Source organism: Oncorhynchus tshawytscha, linkage group LG06, assembly GCF_018296145.1.
Source record: "Oncorhynchus tshawytscha isolate Ot180627B linkage group LG06, Otsh_v2.0, whole genome shotgun sequence".
Classification (NCBI taxonomy): domain Eukaryota; kingdom Metazoa; phylum Chordata; class Actinopteri; order Salmoniformes; family Salmonidae; genus Oncorhynchus; species Oncorhynchus tshawytscha.
In genome coordinates, this window is record NC_056434.1 from 30,173,292 (window position 1) to 30,192,823 (window position 19,532).

General features: G+C 41.0%; 1 protein-coding gene across 2 annotated transcripts in view; it reads left to right on the forward strand.

The window, feature by feature from the left end:
- Positions 1-7,710: 7,710 nt before the first annotated feature.
- gnrhr4 (gonadotropin releasing hormone receptor 4) overlaps positions 7,711-19,532 on the forward strand; it is a 28,353-nt gene continuing 16,531 nt past the window's right edge. The window contains exon 1 of one of the 2 annotated variants that reach the window (XM_024423571.1): positions 7,711-8,030. The gene's annotated coding sequence lies outside the window, so the exon portion shown is untranslated. Of the gene's footprint in view, positions 8,031-8,328; positions 8,689-19,532 lie in introns of those variants that run through there. The other variant, XM_024423569.2, reaches the window with a different exon arrangement.

The following is a 19,532-nucleotide window of genomic DNA, read 5'->3' on the forward strand; positions in this document are numbered from 1 at the left end:
TCTATGCACCAGATAGGACTGTTTTGGTTTTTTCACATTTGTTGTTTTGTATTTTGTAGTGTTCACGTTTATTGTCCTTATTAAACATGTTGAACACTAACCACGCTGCATTTTGGTCCTCCTCTCCTTCAACGGAAGAAAACCATTACACGTATGCAGTAGCTCATTGCAATACCTCACCAATTCGGGAATATAGTACCCTAGACTATCCTGATCATCTAGTTGAGCATTCCAGATAATGACACCATCCCCGCAGAAATGTCCCATCAACGTCGTAGGATTTTAGATGTGCAGATTGAGCTTTGGTCTGTCTATTTTACCATTACTATAATCAAGTCTGTGGGTAATGGGATTTTAATATAGATGTTACCATTTTAGTAATCAACTTAGCTGGCTAGTAAAAGTTTTTTTTCTCTCTTTCAGATGGGCGGACTGGAAACCCAGTGACAACTATCAGGTCTGTAGCTGCCATTGTCCGGTGGGAAAGAGAAATGCCCCTGTATTATCCAGAAAGGGTATCTCTCCTACCATGGCAGAAGAGGGAGATCCAGACTGTTGATTGGGAAACAAAAACAAACAATGAGGCATGAGGATTGGGTGTTGCTGGACCACTTGTCACATTGTCCAGGGTGGCTTTGTGATAAACAATGTGTTTTCTGTCCAGATAAAGATGGTGATAAAGCATTGAAAAAGACCTACCACTGACCAAATGTCCATTTGTTTTTCGAGTCCAACAGGAGTGCATCCTTCGGACCTTCTAGTGTATGGACATCATGTGCCAGTGTGATCAGAGAGACAAGCATCCAGATGTGGAGAATACTGTACATCGAGCCTGTGGACGGACAGGTCACCAACTCATCAAATATAATACAATATTGTGTAAAACATTGCATGTGTAGATGCATCAAAATGGACTTTATCTCCCTTTCCCTATGTTTTAGACATGAGGCATGACATGCGAAAAATTAGGCTCACCCCACGAGAAGCAGTGCACGATCAAAGCCACCCTCAGCAAGGAGATCTGCTAGAAGTGATGTACTCTCACTGAGTGTAAGACATAATTTAAACATCACAGATATAATTTCCAGTCATGAGATGCAGTCATGAAATGCAATATGACTGCACCTGGTTGGGCACGGCTGGCTTCCGCAAACCGTATTCCGCATCCGTATGGCCGATATTGTGAACCGCCAAAATACAGTGGGGCAAAAAAGTATTTAGTCAGCCACCAATTGTGCAAGTTCTCACACTTAAAAAGATGAGAGGCCTGTCATTTTCATCATAGGTACACATCAACTATGACAGACAAAATGGGGGGGAAAAAATCCAGAAAATCACATTGTAGGATTTTTTATGAATTTATTTGCAAATTATGGTGGAAAATAAGTATTTGGTCAATAACAAAAGTTTATCTCAATACTTTGTTATATACCCTTTGTTGGCAATGACAGAGGTCCAACGTTTTCTGTAAGTCTTTACAAGTTTTTCACACACTGTTGCTGGTATTTTGGCCCATTCCTCCATGCAGATCTCCTCTAGAGCAGTGATGTTTTGGGGCTGTTGCTGGTCAACACGGACTTTCAACTCCCTCCAAAGATTTTCTATGGGGTTGAGATCTGGAGACTGGCTAGGCCACTCCAGGACCTTGAAATGCTTCTTATGAAGCCACTCTTTCGTGTGTTTGGGATCATTGTCATGCTGAACGACCCAGCCACGTTTGATCTTCAATGCCCTTACTGATGGAAGGAGGTTTCACTCAATCTCACGATGCATGGCCCCATTCATTCTTTCCTTTACACGGATCAGTCGTCCTGGTCCCTTTGCAGAAAAACAGCCCCAAAGCATGATGTTTCCACCCCCATGCTTCACAGTAGGTATGGTGTTCTTTGGATGCAACTCGGCATTCTTTGTCCTCCAAACACGACGAGTTGAGTTTTTACCAAAAAGTGATATTTTGGTTTCATTTGACCATATGACATTCTCCCAATCTTCTTCTGGATAATCCAAATGCTCTCTAGCAAACTTCAGACGGGCCTGGACATGTACTGGCTTAGACAGGGGGACACGTCTGGCACTGCAGGATTTGAGTCCCTGGCGGCGTAGTGTGTTACTGATGGTAGGCTTTGTTACTTTGGTCCCAGCTCTCTGCAGGTCATTCACTAGGTCCCAACGTGTGGTTCTGGGATTTTTGCTCACCGTTCTTGTGATCATTTTGACCCCACGGGGTGAGATCTTGTGTGGAGCCCCAGGTCGAGGGAGATTATCAGTGGTCTTGTATGTCTTCCATTTCCTAATAATTGCTCCCACAGTTGATTTCTTCAAACCAAGCTGCTTACCTATTGCAGATTCAGTCTTCCCAGCCTGGTGCAGGTCTACAATTTTGTTTCTGGTGTCCTTTGACAGCTCTTTGGTCTTAGCAATAGTGGAGTTTGGAGTGTGACTGTTTGAGGTTGTGGACTGGTGTCTTTTATACTGATAACAAGTTCAAACAGGTGCCATTAATACAGGTAATGAGTGGAGGTCAGAGGAGCCTCTTAAAGAAGAAGTTACAGGTCTGTGAGAACCAGAAATCTTGCTTGTTTGTAGGTGACCAAATACTTACTTTCCACCATAATTTGAAAATATATTAATTACAAATCCTCCAATGTGATTTTCTGGATTTGTTTTCTCATTTTGTCTGTCATAGTTGAAGTGTACCTATGATGGAAATTACAGGCCTCTCTCATCTTTTTAAGTGGGAGAGTGGGAGGCAAGTGGGAGGCATTTGCATGTGGTAGAGAGGATCTCCTGGTCGCCTATAGAGAGCTGCCAAGATGGATGTTAACCTCTCACGTCCCACCAGGCCAACATCCGGTGAAACTGCAGAGAGCTAACATTTTAAAAACACCATTCATTGTATTAAACCTTGTAAATACATGTATCTTACATAATTTAAAAGATGAATTATTAATTCTGCCGCTGTGTCAGATTTCAAAAAGGTTTACTGCAAAAGCAAGCATGCTATTTTCTAAGGACGGCGCCCCACACACACAAGTATTACTAGCATTTTCCAACCAAGCATTTGCGTCACAAAAGTCAGAAATAACAATAAAATAAATCGCTTACCATTGAAGATCTTCCTCTGGTGGCAATGCCAGGTGTCCTAACTACACAGTAAATATTCGTTTTGTATGATAAAATAAATTTTTATAGCCTAACACGAAACATTTGTAAACCGGTTGCGTTGTGATTTCCGTCTCATTCAACTTTGGACGAAGTGTTCATGGTAATTACACACAATAAACAAATGTTTATCCAGTCATGGTTGGTTTCATTGCAATCCTCTGGTTGTTGCTAACACAACCATACATGACGGAAGACACCAATCAATGATCACATTGCGCACCAATGGTAGGACCGGTCTATCGTTGATTGACTGTATTTTGGCCCAATGACCACTGATCATCTTGAAATCTAGCTTGGAAGATAGCCAATGAGCTGAGGTAAACGGAAATATGTAATGGTTATACGGTCGAGGACCAGCCTTTGTCGTAAACTCTGGCGTAAAAGAGGTTCATTCGCCATTGCAAATCCTACTTGACGGAGCCACGAGTGTTATGCATAGCAGTATATATTCAATAGCATTTTCAACAAGTTTATATATTTAAATTTTGATATTCTCCTACATTCAATTCACATTTCCACAAAATTATAAGTGTCATCTGCAAACTTGATGATTGAGTTGGAGGCATGCATGGCCACGCAGTCATGGGTGAACAGGGAGTACAGCAGAGGGCTGAGAACGCACCCTTGTGGGGCCCCAGTGTTGAGGATCAGTGGGGTGGATATGCTGTTTCCTATCCTCACCAACTGGGGGCGGCCCATCAGAAAGTCCAGAACCCAGATGCACAGGGCGGGGTCGAGACCCAGGTTCTCAGGCTTATTGTTGAGTTTGGAGGGTACTATGGTGTTAAATGCTGAGCTGTAGTAGATGAACACCATTCTTACATAGGTATTCCTCATTTCCAGATGGGTTAGGCCAGTGTACATTCTGATTGCCATTGTATCGTCTGTGTACCTATTGGGGCGGTAAGCAAATTGGAGTAGTTCTAGGGTGTCAAGTAGGGAGGAGGTAATATGATCCTTGACTAGTCTCTCAAATCAAAGTGAGTGCTATGGGGCAATAATCATTTAGCTCAGTTACCTTGGCTTTCTTGGGAACAGGAACAATGGTGGCCCTCTTGAAGCATGTGGGAACAGCAGACTGGGATCGGGATTGATTGAATATGTCCGTAAACACACCAGCCAACTGGTCTGCGCATGCTCTGAGGACGCGACTAGGGATGCCGTCTGGGCCGTCAGCCCTGCAAGGGTTAACACGTTTAAATGTTTTACTCACGTTGGCTGTGGTGAAGGAGAGCCTGCAGGTTTTTGGTAGCGAGCCGTGTCGGTGGCACTGAATTTTCCTCAAAGTTAAACAAAGAAGTTGTTTAGTTTGTCTGGAAGCAAGACAACGGGGTCCTCGACGGGGCTGGTTCAGTTTTTGTCATCCATGATTGACTGTAGACCCTGCCACATACCTCTCGTGTCTGAGCCGTTTAATTGTGACTCTAAAACAACACTCACGGTGTACAGATGTAAAAGAAATAAGGGTGTTTGCATCATCAACACCATGCATCCCACTGTTGCCACGAGCAGTGACCAGAAGAAGAAACCGGAGACAGACTACTATCGCACGAACGTAAATATCTCTGCCATATATGGATAGCCTTTCCAAACACCAAATAGTATCTCCTTTTATTATATTACATTAATATTGTTATTACTATTAGTACTATTATTCTATGTAATTCTAACCTTTTAGATTCTATTTTATTTTATGCAATAGGTTGGTGTGGATACACTTGACCAGATGGCAAGACTTTACACTGTAAAAGGAGGCACTCACTGTTGGCCTGTTATTGTGTTCTACAATGTGTTCAACATGGCTGCTATCAAGGCGCACATGTTGTACAAGCAATGCCTTGACAAAACAGTCTGTAGGAGAGTTTTCATCATGGATCTGGCATGTGAGTTTAGTGAGAACCACATGAACGACCAGAAAGAAACTACAGCCTCCAAGCAGTCCGCCAAGGCAGCAGGACCTCCTGCTGTCCCTCTTCCCCAAGCACCACAGCTCCCACTCTGGAAAAAGAAGATACCTGCCGACTTGACATTGTACACACGAAACAAGGCCCATGAAAACTGTGTGGAGTGCAACCGATTTGTTTGTTGGCTTGCTGTGTGCTGACTGTGGACCCGAAGCATAAAGAGAAGATGAGATTGATTCATGTGTAAAGACACGGACATAAGGGCACAATACAAATTACTGTTTTTACATTTTGTCATTAATATATTTCCACAAATATTTGTTTATGCAATTCATCCTTTATTATTGTTCATGCACTGGTGATTTTGTTTCGGAATACAGCAAATCATTTCACATGCACACCTGTCTGGTTATATTATTATTATTATCTTTTTAGTTTCTACCTTGTCAAAATAAACCGTATGTCACGTGTACACCAGCTCACCCTCTCCGGCGCTCGAAGTAGCCAGATTATTACACACACCTGCCACCATCGGTACGTGCACCTGCACCTCATGAGATTCACCTGGACTCCATCATCTTCCTGATTACCTCCCCTATATCTGTCACTACCCTTGGTTCTTTCCTGAGGTGTTATTTACACTGTTTCATGTCTGTACACTTTTTGTGTTTCTTGTTTTGTTCCATGTTTGTTTATTTATAAAATGATTCACTCCCTGTACATGCTTCCTGCCTCCCAGCATACACGTTACAGAATAACGCCTTAACAAAGGGAAGCAACAGGGATAAAAAAAAAAAAATGTTTATTGATGACATCAGGTCCAAGTGCTGCCGCTGAGAAAAACAAAACTGATCCTCTATCTAACCCAAAATGCTCTATGAAGATCATTAAGGGTGGCATTAAAATTACATTAATTCATAATTTTGTTTTATTGTGGCCATGGAACCTTTGGGCCAGCATAGCACCCGCCAAAATTGTAATGTCAAACACCTTACGAGAGCTTTTAAACGCAATCTCTACTTTCAGAGATGGACACTTATCATTAGGATATCCTGTCAGAGCAGCAAGGACATTTTGGCAAGGAGAAGTTGCAAATAAGTATATATATAAAAAAATATGGCTCAGTTTCATGACCTGGGGAAAATGAGCTAGATGTATTTCATTGAAATTAAGTCTGGGATTGTTTTTTAAACTTTATTTTACTCTGAGCCAAGAAAAACACTGGAAAACAAGTTTTATGCTCTGCTCACATTACCCTTTGAAACCACTAACTCCATACAAATGACATCTCAACTTTCAGTAGAGGTGGTAGCACATTACTGCATCTAGTCTAATAAAAAGCGTACAGTACAACACATGAGTATTATGTACATACACTTACAATTCAGCCATTTTGAGATTTGACCCAGGATTGGCCCCATGTTTGTTTTTTTTGCACTTTGCGTTTACCGGTATCTCCAGCATGATCCACTAGGTTTGTTGCAGGTAGAAAATCAGAGGAAATGTTATTTAATTGAAACAAGCTGTCTCCAATCAATGAATGGTTGCATCAGATGGTTGTGCTTGTGTGTTTGGTGGGGAGATCACATATGAAAGGGGAGGCAAATCTTAATCACATAAATTCTGTTCAAGGTCCCCAAAGCACACACATCCCTGGGTCGCTCCAGCTAGCGACTGGAACACGCTGCAAAAAACACTCAAACTGGACCATTTTATCTCTATTTCTTCATTCAAAGACTCAATCACAGACACTTATTGACAGTTGTGGCTGCTTCGCTTGATGCATTGTTGTCTCTACCTTCTTGCCCTTTGTGCTGTTCCCGATAATGTTTGTACCATGTTTTGTGTTGCTGCCATGCTGTTGTCTAAGGTCTCTCTTTATGTAGTGTATTTTTATTTTCAATCCCAGCCCCCGTCCCCACAGAAGGCCTTTTGGTATGCCATCATTGTAAATAAGATTTTCTTAACAGACTTGCCTAGTTAAATAAAGTTTAAATCAAATAAAGCCTATTTGGCAGGGAATACCATTTGTAGATCAGTGATTCACTTTGCTCAAGCTGATCCTCTCCAACAGACTCAGAAGTTGTAGCAAAAATTGGTAGTTTTAACCAAACATGAAAGTATATTGTAGTGAATTTGGGGGGGGTTGACTCGACTGGGACTCGAACCTGGATCTAACGACTGTCAATCCAACACCTTAACTGAATGCAAAAAGTTTGACCCACACATACACACAGCAGTAGCCAGCCAGTACTATCTAGCAAGCAAATGCAAGCCAACTTTGTTCCGCTGTTGAGTTTGTTCTATTGGCATGCTAACTTCATGATGAATTCTGCATCTTAGCTAACATTATTATTTGTATCTTCCTGTCAGACTCACAAAGTCTAATCCATTCTTTGTGCTGCCAACCTAGGATGTGAACGCACCTCTTAAGCCTACTTCCGGGTATAAACTAATCAAAAATGAAATAGATTTAGTTTTCCGGTATTACATGTCCAATTCTGACAGTAATTGAGAAAACAAGTCGATTTTCGATTTTTGTTGTTCAAATTCAGAAACCAAAAACGAAAAATGTGACGTCTTTTCACTTGGTCTTTTGAATCATACAACCAATGAACGGATGTTACACAGACAAGTAGGCTACAGGATCCGATATGCGATGATAAAGATGCTGAGGAAGGGGTGAATCATGGAGTTATATCATTGCTATTGATGAAGTCTGATTATCGCCAATACTAAACATTCTCTCTATTATAAAAGCAATTTAGGCAACAATTAAGGAGCATTTCTAAAACCTGCTTCAACTTCAGGTAGTAAAGAACTGAGCGTGGAATCGTGTCAGTTTCCTTCACTGTTCTACTACCATAAGGCAAAAACTGTTTCTGCAGTGGCTTTGGAATAATCGATTTACGAGAAACAAACGAATGTGTTTTTGATGGGGAATTGTCAGCCAATTCACAGGTCAGTAGTTTCTTCAGTCCAATTGGTAAACGTGGTACTAGGGGATTCTTGAAATCGGTGAAAAATAGAGTACAATCATATTAAACTCTTCTGTTATTCCAAGAGTTCATTATTGGTAAACTACTTCAAGGTCACACACAATGTTCCAGTTTTAAGGATGATTGGTGCCACATTTATATTTATGCATACTAGTTGAGTTATGCTACATTATTAATGAGGTAGCTTCCTTACGCTGAGGAAATGGTCATTGTAATAATGAACATTGACGTCTTAGCCCATTCATAGACGCCAACTACCTTTAGCGCCTATTGATATCTTCTGGTCGGTGAATTTTGTTAAGATCCCCAACGCTTTCTCTAAACGTTAACATTGCCTGCGGTACGGTTTTGGAAACATAAGGAAAGTATCTTACATATCAGCGATAAATGACTTTAAAAGGTTAAATTACTACCCACTTTATAGGGTTAGGGTTCCAACACGGCCATATTTCCATGTTACAGCACGTGTTTATTGAAAACCAACCGAAGTCAGACGACTAACTGTGCTCATTAAGGATCATGCGTCTCTGAACACCTGTGTAAACGAAGATCGGACGGCACAATTGTATTGTCACAGAAAAACACTGTTGGCTGCAAATGTGTTAAAGCCGGTACATACAGTAAGTGTATATTTAGTATTTGTTAAATAATTTGTGATATGAAAGTGGAGGGCTGTTTCTAGAACCGTACAATGATTCCATGGAGTATTTGTCTGATTTGGCTGCCAGAGCCAATTCGCCTCTAAACAGAACATGTAACATAATAGCTCCCCGATGGAATGTCCTAGGGTGAGTGATATATTTATGTCATATGACCGCAGTGAACAAGGTGCATCTACCCCCCCTAACTACTAAGGGTGCAGTTAGGGATGAAACATTCACCGATACGCATCGATCCCAGGTTCAAATGTTTAAGTTATGAGTGCATCGTTTCCAAATGTAACATCCATCGGTCCGAAAATCGATTCAAACGCTACGAATCACCTGTAAACGTAAATGTTTTCCTCAAATTACTTGCTAACGTAACCTTCCAAAACTACCTGATCTTTTGTGACATTTGCATCCTCTCCTTCAGTGTTAAACTAAACACGTAAGTATGTTGACAGTCATTTTGCATGCCGAACATCCCCGGACAATATCAGCAGCCAAATCAAATTGCGCGCTGTGTGCAGCTTCGCGCACTGCCCAACGAGGTAGGTCTATTCCTGATCACCTTCAGTATTCAAATGTTTGTAAAATGGCTTGTGCAATGTTATGCTTTATTAGTTGAGTAACAACCAATGTAAATTGCTATGTTATTTTTTTTTATCATGTGGTGTTAAATTGTATTTTAATGAAATAAAAGTAGCACATACTACCGCCAGAGACACAACTCTCATCTGGCTAAAGGTAGGCTACATACTGATCGGGCTTATATTAGATTGTTCAGGTTCACCATCAGCAGTCTGTATACAGTACCAGTCAAGTGTGGACACACCTACTCAAGCAAGGGTTTTCTTTGATTCTACTATTTTCTACATCAAAACTACTAAATAACACATGGAATCATTTAGTAACCAAAATTGTCCATTGTTAAACAAATATTATATTTGGGAATCTTCAAAGTAGCCACCCTTTGCCCTGATGACAGCTTTGCACATTCTTGTCATTCTCTCAACCAGCTTCACCTGGAATGCTTTTCCAACAGTCTTGTTCCCATATATGCTTAGCACTTGTTAGCTGCTTTTCCTTCACTCTGCGGTCCATCTCATCCCAAACCATCTCAATTGGGTTGAGGTCGGGTGATTGGAGGCCAGGTCATCTGATGCAGCACTCTATCACTCTCCTTCTTGGTCAAAAAGCCCTTACACAGCCTGTAGATATGTTGGGTCATTATCCTGTGGAAAAACAAATTATAGTTTCACTAAGTGAAAACCAGATGGGATGGCGTATCGCTACAGAATGCTGTGGTAGCCGTACTGGTTAAGTGTGCTTGAATTCTAAATAAATGACAGTGTCACCAGCAAAGCACCATCACACCTCTTCCATGCTTCACAGTGGGAACTACACATGGGAGATCATCCATTCACCTACTCTGCGTCTTCCGGAGACATGGTCGTTGGAACCAAAAATCGCAAATTTGGACTCCTCAGACCAAAGGACAGATTTCCATTGCTCATGTTTCTTGGTTCAAGCAAGTCTCTTCTTATTATTGATGTACTTTTATTAGTGGTTTATATTAGAGGTCGACCGACTATGATTTTTCAATACCGATTATTGGAGGACCAAAAAAAGCCGATACCAATTAATCGGCCCATTTTAATTTTTTACTTTTAATTTATTTATATATATATATGTATGTATGTGTAATGACAATTACAACAATACTGAATTAACACTTATTTTTAACTTAATATAATACATCTAAAAATCAATTTAGCCTCATAATGAAACATGTTCAATTTGCTATAAATAATGCAAAAACTAAGTGTTGGAGAAGAAAGTAAAAGTGGAATATGTGCCATGTAAAAAAACTAACGTTTAAGTTCCTTGCTCAGAACATGATAATATATGAAAGTTTGGTTACTTTTAACATGAGCCTTCAATATTCCAAGGTAAGAGGTTTTAGGTTGTAGTTAATATAGTATTTATAGGACTATTTCTCTCTCTACCATTTTGTATTTCACATACCTTTGACTATTGGATGTTCTTATAGGCACTTTAGTATTGCCAGTGTAACAGTATAGCTTCCGTCCCTCTCCTCGCTCCTACCTGGGCTCGAACCAGGAACACATCAACAACAGCCACACTCAAAGCATCGTTACCCATGCAGAGGAAGGGGAACAACCACTCCAAGTCTCAGAGCGAGTGACGTTTGAAACGCTATTAGCGCACACCCCGCTAACTAGCTAGCCATTTCACATTGGTTACACCAGCCTAATCTTGGGAGTTGATAGGCTTGAAGTCATAAACAGCGCTGTGCTTGCAAAGAGCTGCTGGCAAAACGCACGAAGGTGCTGTTTTGAATGAATGCTTACGAGCCTGCTGCTGCCTACCATCGCTCAGTCAGACGGCTATATCAAATCATAGACTTAATGATAACATAATAACACACAGAAATATGAGCCTTTGGTCATTAATATGGTCGAATCCGGAAACTATAATTTCGAAAACAAAACTATTATTTCAGTGCGGAACCGTTCCGTATTTTATCTAACGGATGGCATCCATAAGTCTAAATATTCCTGTTACATTGTACAAACTTCAATGTTATGTCATAATTACGTGAAATTCTGGCAAATTTAGTTCGCAATGAGCCAGGCTGCCCAAACTGTTGTATATACCCTGACTCTGCGTGCAATGAACGCAAGAGAAGTGACACAATTTCACTTGTTTTAATATTGCTTGCTAACCTGGAATACTTTTAGCTAAATATGCAGGTTTAAAAATATATACTTCTGTGTATTGATTTTAACTTCTTCAATATAGGAGGCGCTCTTTTAATTTTTGGATAAAAAAAACATTCCCGTTTTAAACAAGATATTTTGTCACGAAAAGATGCTCGTCTATGCATATAATTGACAGATTTGGAAAGAAAACACTCTGACGTTTCCAAAACTGCAAAGATATTATCTGTGAGTGCCACAGAACTGATGCTACAGGCGAAACCAAGATGAAATTTCAAACAGGAAATGCCCCAGATTCTGAAGGCGCTGTGTTCCAATGTCTCCTTATATGGCTGTGAATGCGCCAGGAATGAACCTATACTTTCTGTCATTTCCCCAAGGTGTCTGCAGCATTGTGACGTATTTGTAGGCATATCATTGGAAGATTGACCATAAGAGACTACATTTACCAGGTGCCCGCTTGGTGTCCTCCGTCGAAATTATTGCTTAATCTCTAGCTGCGTGCATTTTTCCATTTGGTTCAGAGGAGAAACCAAACTGCCACGAATGATTTATCATCGAATAGATATGTGAAAAACACCTTGAGGATTGATTCTAAACAACGTTTGCCATGTTTCTGTCGATATTATGGAGTTAATTTGGAAAAAAGTTTGGCGTTGTAATGACTGAATTTTCGGGGGGTTTTCTTAGCCAAACGTGATGAACAAAACGGAGCGATTTCTCCTACACAAATAATCTTTTTGGAAAAACTGAACATTTGCTATCTGAGAGTCTCCTCATTGAAAACATCTGAAGTTCTTCAAAGGTAAATGATTTCATTTGAATGCTTTTCTTGTTTTTGTGAAAATGTTGCCTGCTAAATGCTAGGCTTAATGCTATGCTAGCTATCAATACCCTTACACAAATGCTTGTGTAGCTGTGGTTGAAAAGCATATTTTGAAAATCTGAGATGAGTGTTGTTAACAAAAGGCTAAGCTTGTGAGCCAATATATTTATTTCATTTGAGATTTTCATGAATAGTTAACGTTGCGTTATGGTAATGAGCTTGAGGCTATAATTACGCTCCCGGATACGGGATTGCTCGACGCTAGAGGTTAAGAAAATCATTGGTGTTTATGGTTAGGTACAGTTGTGCAACGATTGTGCTTTTTTCGCAAATGCTCTTTTGATAAATCATCCCCCTGTATTGCATCGATTATATGCAACGCAGGACACGCTAGATAAACTATATCATCAACCATGTGTAGTTAACCTCTCTAGGGTATGTGGGGCGCTGGTCAACATCCAGTGAGATTGCAGAGTGCCAAATTCAAATGCAGAAATACTCATAAATTCAGAAAACAAAACATTTCACATAGGTTTAAAGATTAACTTCTTGTGAATCCAACCATGGTGTCAGATTTTTAAAATGCTTTACGGCGAAAGCATACCTTACGATTATTTGAGAACATAGCCCAGTAGACAAATCATTACCAACAGTAACCAGCCAAGCAGAAGAGTTACAAAACTCAGAAATAGAGATGAAAATTAATCCCTTACCTTTGATGATCTTTATACTCAGAAGACATTAATTTACTCAATAAATGTTCCTTTTGTTCAATAAAGTCTCTTTATATCCCAAAACCTCAATTTTGTTCAGTAATCCACAGGCTCAAACGCAGTCAAAACAAGCAGACAAAAAATCCAAATTGTATCTGTAAAGTTCATAGAAACATGTCAAACGATGTTTTTTTTTCTCCCCAATTTCGTGGTATCCAATTGTTGTAGTAGCTACTATCTTGTCTCATCGCTACAACTCCCGTACGGGCTCGGGAGAGACGAAGGTCATGCGTCCTCCGATACACAACCCAACCCAACCAGCCGTACTGCTTCTTAACACAGCGCGCATCCAACCCGGAAGCCAATGTGTCGGAGGGTACACCGTGCACCTGGCAACCTTGGTTAGCGCGCACTGCGCCTGGCCCACCACAGGAGTCGCTGGTGCGCGATGAGACAAGGACATCCCTACCAAACCCTCCCTAACCTGGACGACGCTAGGCCAATTGTGCGTCGCCCCACGGACTTCCCGGTCACGGCCGGTTACGACAGAGCCTGGGCGCGAACCCAGGGACTCTGATGGCGCTGCAGTACAACGCCCTTAACCACTGCGGGAGGCAATCCTCAGGTTGTTTTTAGCCTAAATTATCTGTAATATTTCAACCGGACAATAACGTCGTCAATATAAAAGGTAAACAAGAAATGCACTCTCCCGGGATTGCGCATGAAAAATTTCTGTGAAACTGCAGGGTCCACTCATTCAGACTGGTCTTACTCCCTCATTTATCAGAATACAAGCCTGAAACCATTGCTAAAGGCTGTTTACATCTAGTGGAAGGCATAGGAATGGCCATTTGAGTCCTAAGTCAATGGATACTGTAATGGCATTAAATAGAAAACTACAAAACCAAAAAAGAAACTACTTCCTGACTGGATTTTTCTCAGGATTTCACCTGCCAAATCAGTTCTGTTATACTCAGACACTATTTTAACAGTTTTGAATACTTTAGAGTGTTTTCTATCCAAATCTACCAGTATATGCATATCATATCTTCTGGGCCCAAGTAGCAGGCTGTTAAATTTGGGCATGCTTTTCATTCAAAATTCAGAATGATGCCCCCTACCCTAGAGGAGTTAAGGTGATGGACTGATTCTCTTTGCTTATTTGAGCTGATGTGGTCATAAAAGGGCTATTTGGTAAAAGACGAAGTCCATATCTTCTGCATATCACCCCTACTTTGTCACAACACAACTGATTGGCTCAAATGCATAAAAAAATGCATTTTTCCACAAGGCACACACTGTTAATAGAAATGCATTCCAGGTGACTACCTCATGAAGCTGGTTCAGAGAATGCGAAGCTGTCAAGGCAAAGGGTGGCTATTTGAAGAATCTCAAATATAAAATATATTTTGATTTGTTTAACACTTCTGGTTACTGCATGATTCCGTATGTGTTATTTAGTCATTTTGATGTCTTCACTACTCTAAAATGTACAAAATAGGAAAGAAAAGAACCCTTGAATGAGTAGGTGTCCAAACTTGTTCTTTATATGGTCATTTTTTTAGATATACAGTGTAAAGTTAATAATTTCATAATGAGGACAGCCACTTACATGCTACCTGCGCTGCATGGTTGAAGAAGAGAAGCTCACTGAGTCAACTTCGAAATGGTCTAAACCGTTTCGATTATGAGACTGGGGTGAAATCCAAAGTTGTGCTACAGTATATATTCATTGGTTATGTCATAGCACATTTTTAAAAATAAATATTGATACATTAGCTACTAGCTCTAACACTTTTAATCTGCAAAAACAAACATTCCCCCCCAAAAAAAAAAAAAAAAAAAAACTGATAGTTGGGTGGTAGATGACCAGTTTATTATATGGCTCAGCTCTGGTGCCTACATATAATTTATGCACATAGAAGTCAGGTCAGAGGCGCAGCAGCAGATTGTAATTTAGAATGGAAAGTGAACGTGTTCATGCAATGAATGCATCATATTGCATCTATTTCATATACATCTAATCAAACCGAATCATTTCAAACTAAAACGTATCGTGTTGGAGCCCGAATCATTTTGAAAGGAAAAGATGCACATCTCTAGGTGCTATTTTTTTTACCAATTTACAATTGGAGTTTTCAAAAGCTTCCTATCCAGGTAAAATAAAGATGTGAAGTCATTGACCCACCCCATCCATGCTACATTAATTAGAATTCCAGTTCACCACTTCCCTGATTTAAAAAATATATATTATATATTTTTTAAATAGCCATATATTTCTTGTGCTATGTCTAATTTTCAATACCTTCCTATCCATGAGCTACAGATCTATAGACAGGGGCGGTGTGTTTCTTCACCTCTCTTATCAAAGGTACACCATTTAATTTTTTTAGATTTCTTCCCTTTTGATTTCCGACAATGATTTGTCCAATTACGACTTTGGTTATTTAATTACGTACAGATCTAATTTTCAATAGCTTCCAGTCCAGTACAAAACATTAAGGACATGTGCTCTTTTCATTGCATAGCTTTCTGGAATAACCTAGTCAGTCTCTGATCCATTATTGATGTAAATTGTTAAATCCACCTCAATCAGTGTAGAGGAAGGGGAGGAGACAGATTAAAGAAGGATTTTTAAAATCTTGAGACAATTGAGACATGGATTGTGTGTGTGCCGTTCAGAGAGTGAATGGGCAAGACAATATTTGAACAGGGTGTGGTAATAGGTGCCAGGCGCACGTTTGTCAAGAAATGCAACGCTGCTGTTTTTCACACAAGTTTCCTGTCTGTATCAAGAATGGTCCACCACCCAAAGGACATCCAACCAACTTCATACAACTGTGTCAACACGGGCCAGCATCCCTGTGGAACGCTTTCGACACCTTGTAGAGTCCATGCCCTGACAAATTGCGGTTGTTCTGAATTCAAAATGTATTAAATATATTTTCTCACCCATCTACACACAATCTTGAAGATTGCGCCAAAAAACATGGCTGACATTTTACATTCTCCCAACCAATTGTGCTTTTTCTTTTTTTGTGTTTTGTGCAACTTATTTTAACTTATTGTGTCCATAATGTTGCTGCTACAGTCTCTATGACCAAAAATAAATTCTGGACATCAGAAAAGCGATTACTCAACACGGACTGGAAGAAACCTTTTCCTTTAATGAGTCTGACAAGAAGGATATCCTACTTTCACTGGAACAGGCCCACGCCTTTTGCGTGAATAAAAAACGGCTTAAAAGAGGCTGCAGATCAGGCAACCTTCTGAGAATCCAGAGGCGTGCGAGTAAACTCCCATTGCCTTCCATTCTTCTTGATAATGTGCAGTCATTGGAAAATAAAATGGATGACTTAAGATTATCCTACCAACGGGACATTTAAAAATGGTAATATCTTGTTTCCCCGAGACATGGCTGAACGAATGTACAGACAATATAGAGCTAGCAGGATTTTCCATGCACCGGCAGAACAGACGCTACCTCTGGTAAGAGGTGGGGGGTTGTGTATTTTTGTAAATAACAGCTGGTGCGCGATGTCTAATAATAAAGAAGTCTTGAGGTATTTCTCGCCTGAGGTAGAGTACCTTATGATAAGCTGTAGACCACACTATCTACCAAGAGTTCTCATCTGTATTTTTCGTAGCCGTCTTATTTATCACCACAAAAGCGAAACTGGCACTAAGACCGCTCTCAACCAACTCTATAAGGCCATAAACAAAGAAGAAAATGCACACCCAGAAGTGGCGCTCCTAGTGGCTGGGGAATTTATTGCAAACTGAGATCAGTTTTACCAAACCTTTACCAGCATGTGACGTGCAACCAGGGAAACATAAATCCTAGACCACCTTTACTCCACGCACAGAGATGTATACAAAACTCTCTCCCGCCCTCCATTTGGCAATTCTGACCATAATTCTATCCTCCTGATTCCTGCTTACAAGCAAAAACTAAAGCAGGTCGTACCAGTGACTCCCATAATACGGACGTGGTCAAATCACATGGATGCTACACTACAGGACTGTTTAACTAGCACAGACTGGAATATGTTCTGGGATTCATCCAATGGCATTGAGGAATACACCACCTCAGCCATCGGCTTCATCAATAAGCGCATTGACTACGTCGTACCAGCAGTGATTGTACGTACATATCCCAACCAGAAGCCGTGGATTACAGGCAACTTCTGCATTGAACTAAAGGCTAGAGCTGCCACTGTCAAGGAGCAGGAGACTAATCAGGACGCATATAAGAAATCCTGCTATGCCCTCAGATGAAACATCAAACAAGCAAAGCTTAAATACAGGATTAAGATTGAATCCTGCTACTCTGACGCTTGTCGGATGTGGCAGGGCTTGAAAACTATTACTAACTACAAAGGGAAACCCAGACAGGAGCTACCTAGTGACGCGAGCCTACCAGACTAGCTAAATGCCTTTTTATACTCGCGGCGAGGCAAGCAACACTGAAGCATGCACGAGAGCACCCGCTATTCTGGATGACTGTGATAATGTTCTCAGTAGCCGACGTGAACAAAACCTTTAAACAGGTCAACATTCACAAAGCCGCTGGGCCAGACGGATTATCAGGATGTGTACTCAAAGCATGTGCGGACCAAATGTCAAGTGTCTTCACTGACATTTTCAACCCCATGACTGACTGTAATACCTACATGTTTCAAGCAGACCACCATAGTCCCTGTGCCCAAGGAAGTGAAGGTAACCTGGCTACATGATTACTGCCCCGTGACACTCACGTCGGTAGCCATGAAGTGCTTTGAAAGGCTGGTCATGGCTCACATCAACAGCATCCTCCCGGACACCGTAGACCCACTCCAATTCGCACACCGCCCTAACAGATCCACAGATGGCATAATCTCAATCCCACTCCACACTGCCCTTTCTCACCTGGACAAAAGGAACACCTATGTGAGAATGCTGTTCATTGACTACAGCTCAGCATTCAACACCATAGTGCCCACAAAGCTCAACGCTAAGCTAAGGACTCTGGGACTTAACACTTCCCTCTGCAACTGGATCCTGGACTTCCTGATGGGCTACCCCCAAGTGGTAAGAGTAGACAACAACACATCTGCCACGCTGATCCCTAACAAGACGGTCGTGAAGAGGGCACGACAAAACCTTTTCCACCTCAGGAGACTGAAAAAATGTGTCCTGTGTCCACAGATCTTGAAAAGGTTCTACAGCTGCACCATCGAGAGCATCCTGACCGGTTGCATCACCACCTGGTATGGCAACTGCTCGGCTTCTGACTGTAAGGCACTACAGAGGCTAGTGCGAATGGCCCAGTACATCACTGGGGCCAAGCTTCCTGCCATCCAGGACCTATATAATAGGCGGTGTTAGAGGAAAGCCCATAAAATTATCAGACTCCAGCCACCCAAGATAGACTGTTTTCTCTGCTATCACACGGCAAGAGGTACCAGTGCGCCAAGCCTAGGACTAAAAGACTCCAACAGCTTCTACCCCCAAGCCTGCTGAACAATTCATAAAAATTGCCACTGGGCAATTTACATTGACACCGCCCCCCTTGTCCCCTTTGTTCACTGCTGTTGTTTGTTACCTGTGCATAGTCACTTCGCCCCCACCTACATGTACAGATTACCTCAACTAGCCTGTACCCCCGCACACTGACTCGGTACCGTTGCCCCCTGTATATAGCCTCGTTATTCTTATTGTGTTACTTTTTATTATTACTTTTTATTTTTGTCTACCTGGTAAATATTTTCTCCTTCTTGAACTGCATTGTTGGTTACGGGCTTGTAAGTCTGCACTTGTTTTATGTGACAAATTTAAGATTTTGAATACCCCAAAATGACAAAGTGAAGACATGTTTGTTTTTTTCATTTTTGCAAATGTATTAAATGGAGTACAGAAATATCTCCTTTAAGTATTCACACCCCTGAGTCAATAGAATCACTTATGGCAGCAATTACAGCTGTGAATATTTCTGGGTAAGTCCCTAAGAGCTTTCCACACCTGGATTGTGCAACATCTGCCCTTTTTTTTTTTTTTTTTTTTTCAAATTCTTCAAGCTCCGTGGAATTGGTTGTTGATCATTGCTGGACAACCATTTTCAGGTCTTGCCGTAGATTAAAGTCAAAACTTTTAACTCCAGTGTAGATTTGGCCATGTGTTTTAGGTTATTGTCCTGTTGACAGCAGACTAAACCAGGTTTTCCTTTAGGATTTAGCCTTTGCTTAGCTCCATTCCTTTTTTCCCCTTTTTTTATCCATCTGGCAGTCCAAAGGACGAATCTGGGTATGTTGGATGGAAGGAGAACGCTACCTGCCCGACTGCATAGTGCTAACTATAACATTTGGTGGAGGAATAATGGTCTGGGGCTATTTTTCATGGTTCTGGCTAGGCCCCTTAGTTCCAGTGAAGTGAAGTCTTAATGCTACAGCATACAATGACATTCAGACGTTGCTGTGCTTCAACTTTGTGGCAACAGTTTGGGGAAAGCCCTTTCTTGTTTCAGCATGACAATGCCCCCGTGCACAGAGCGAGGTCCATAAA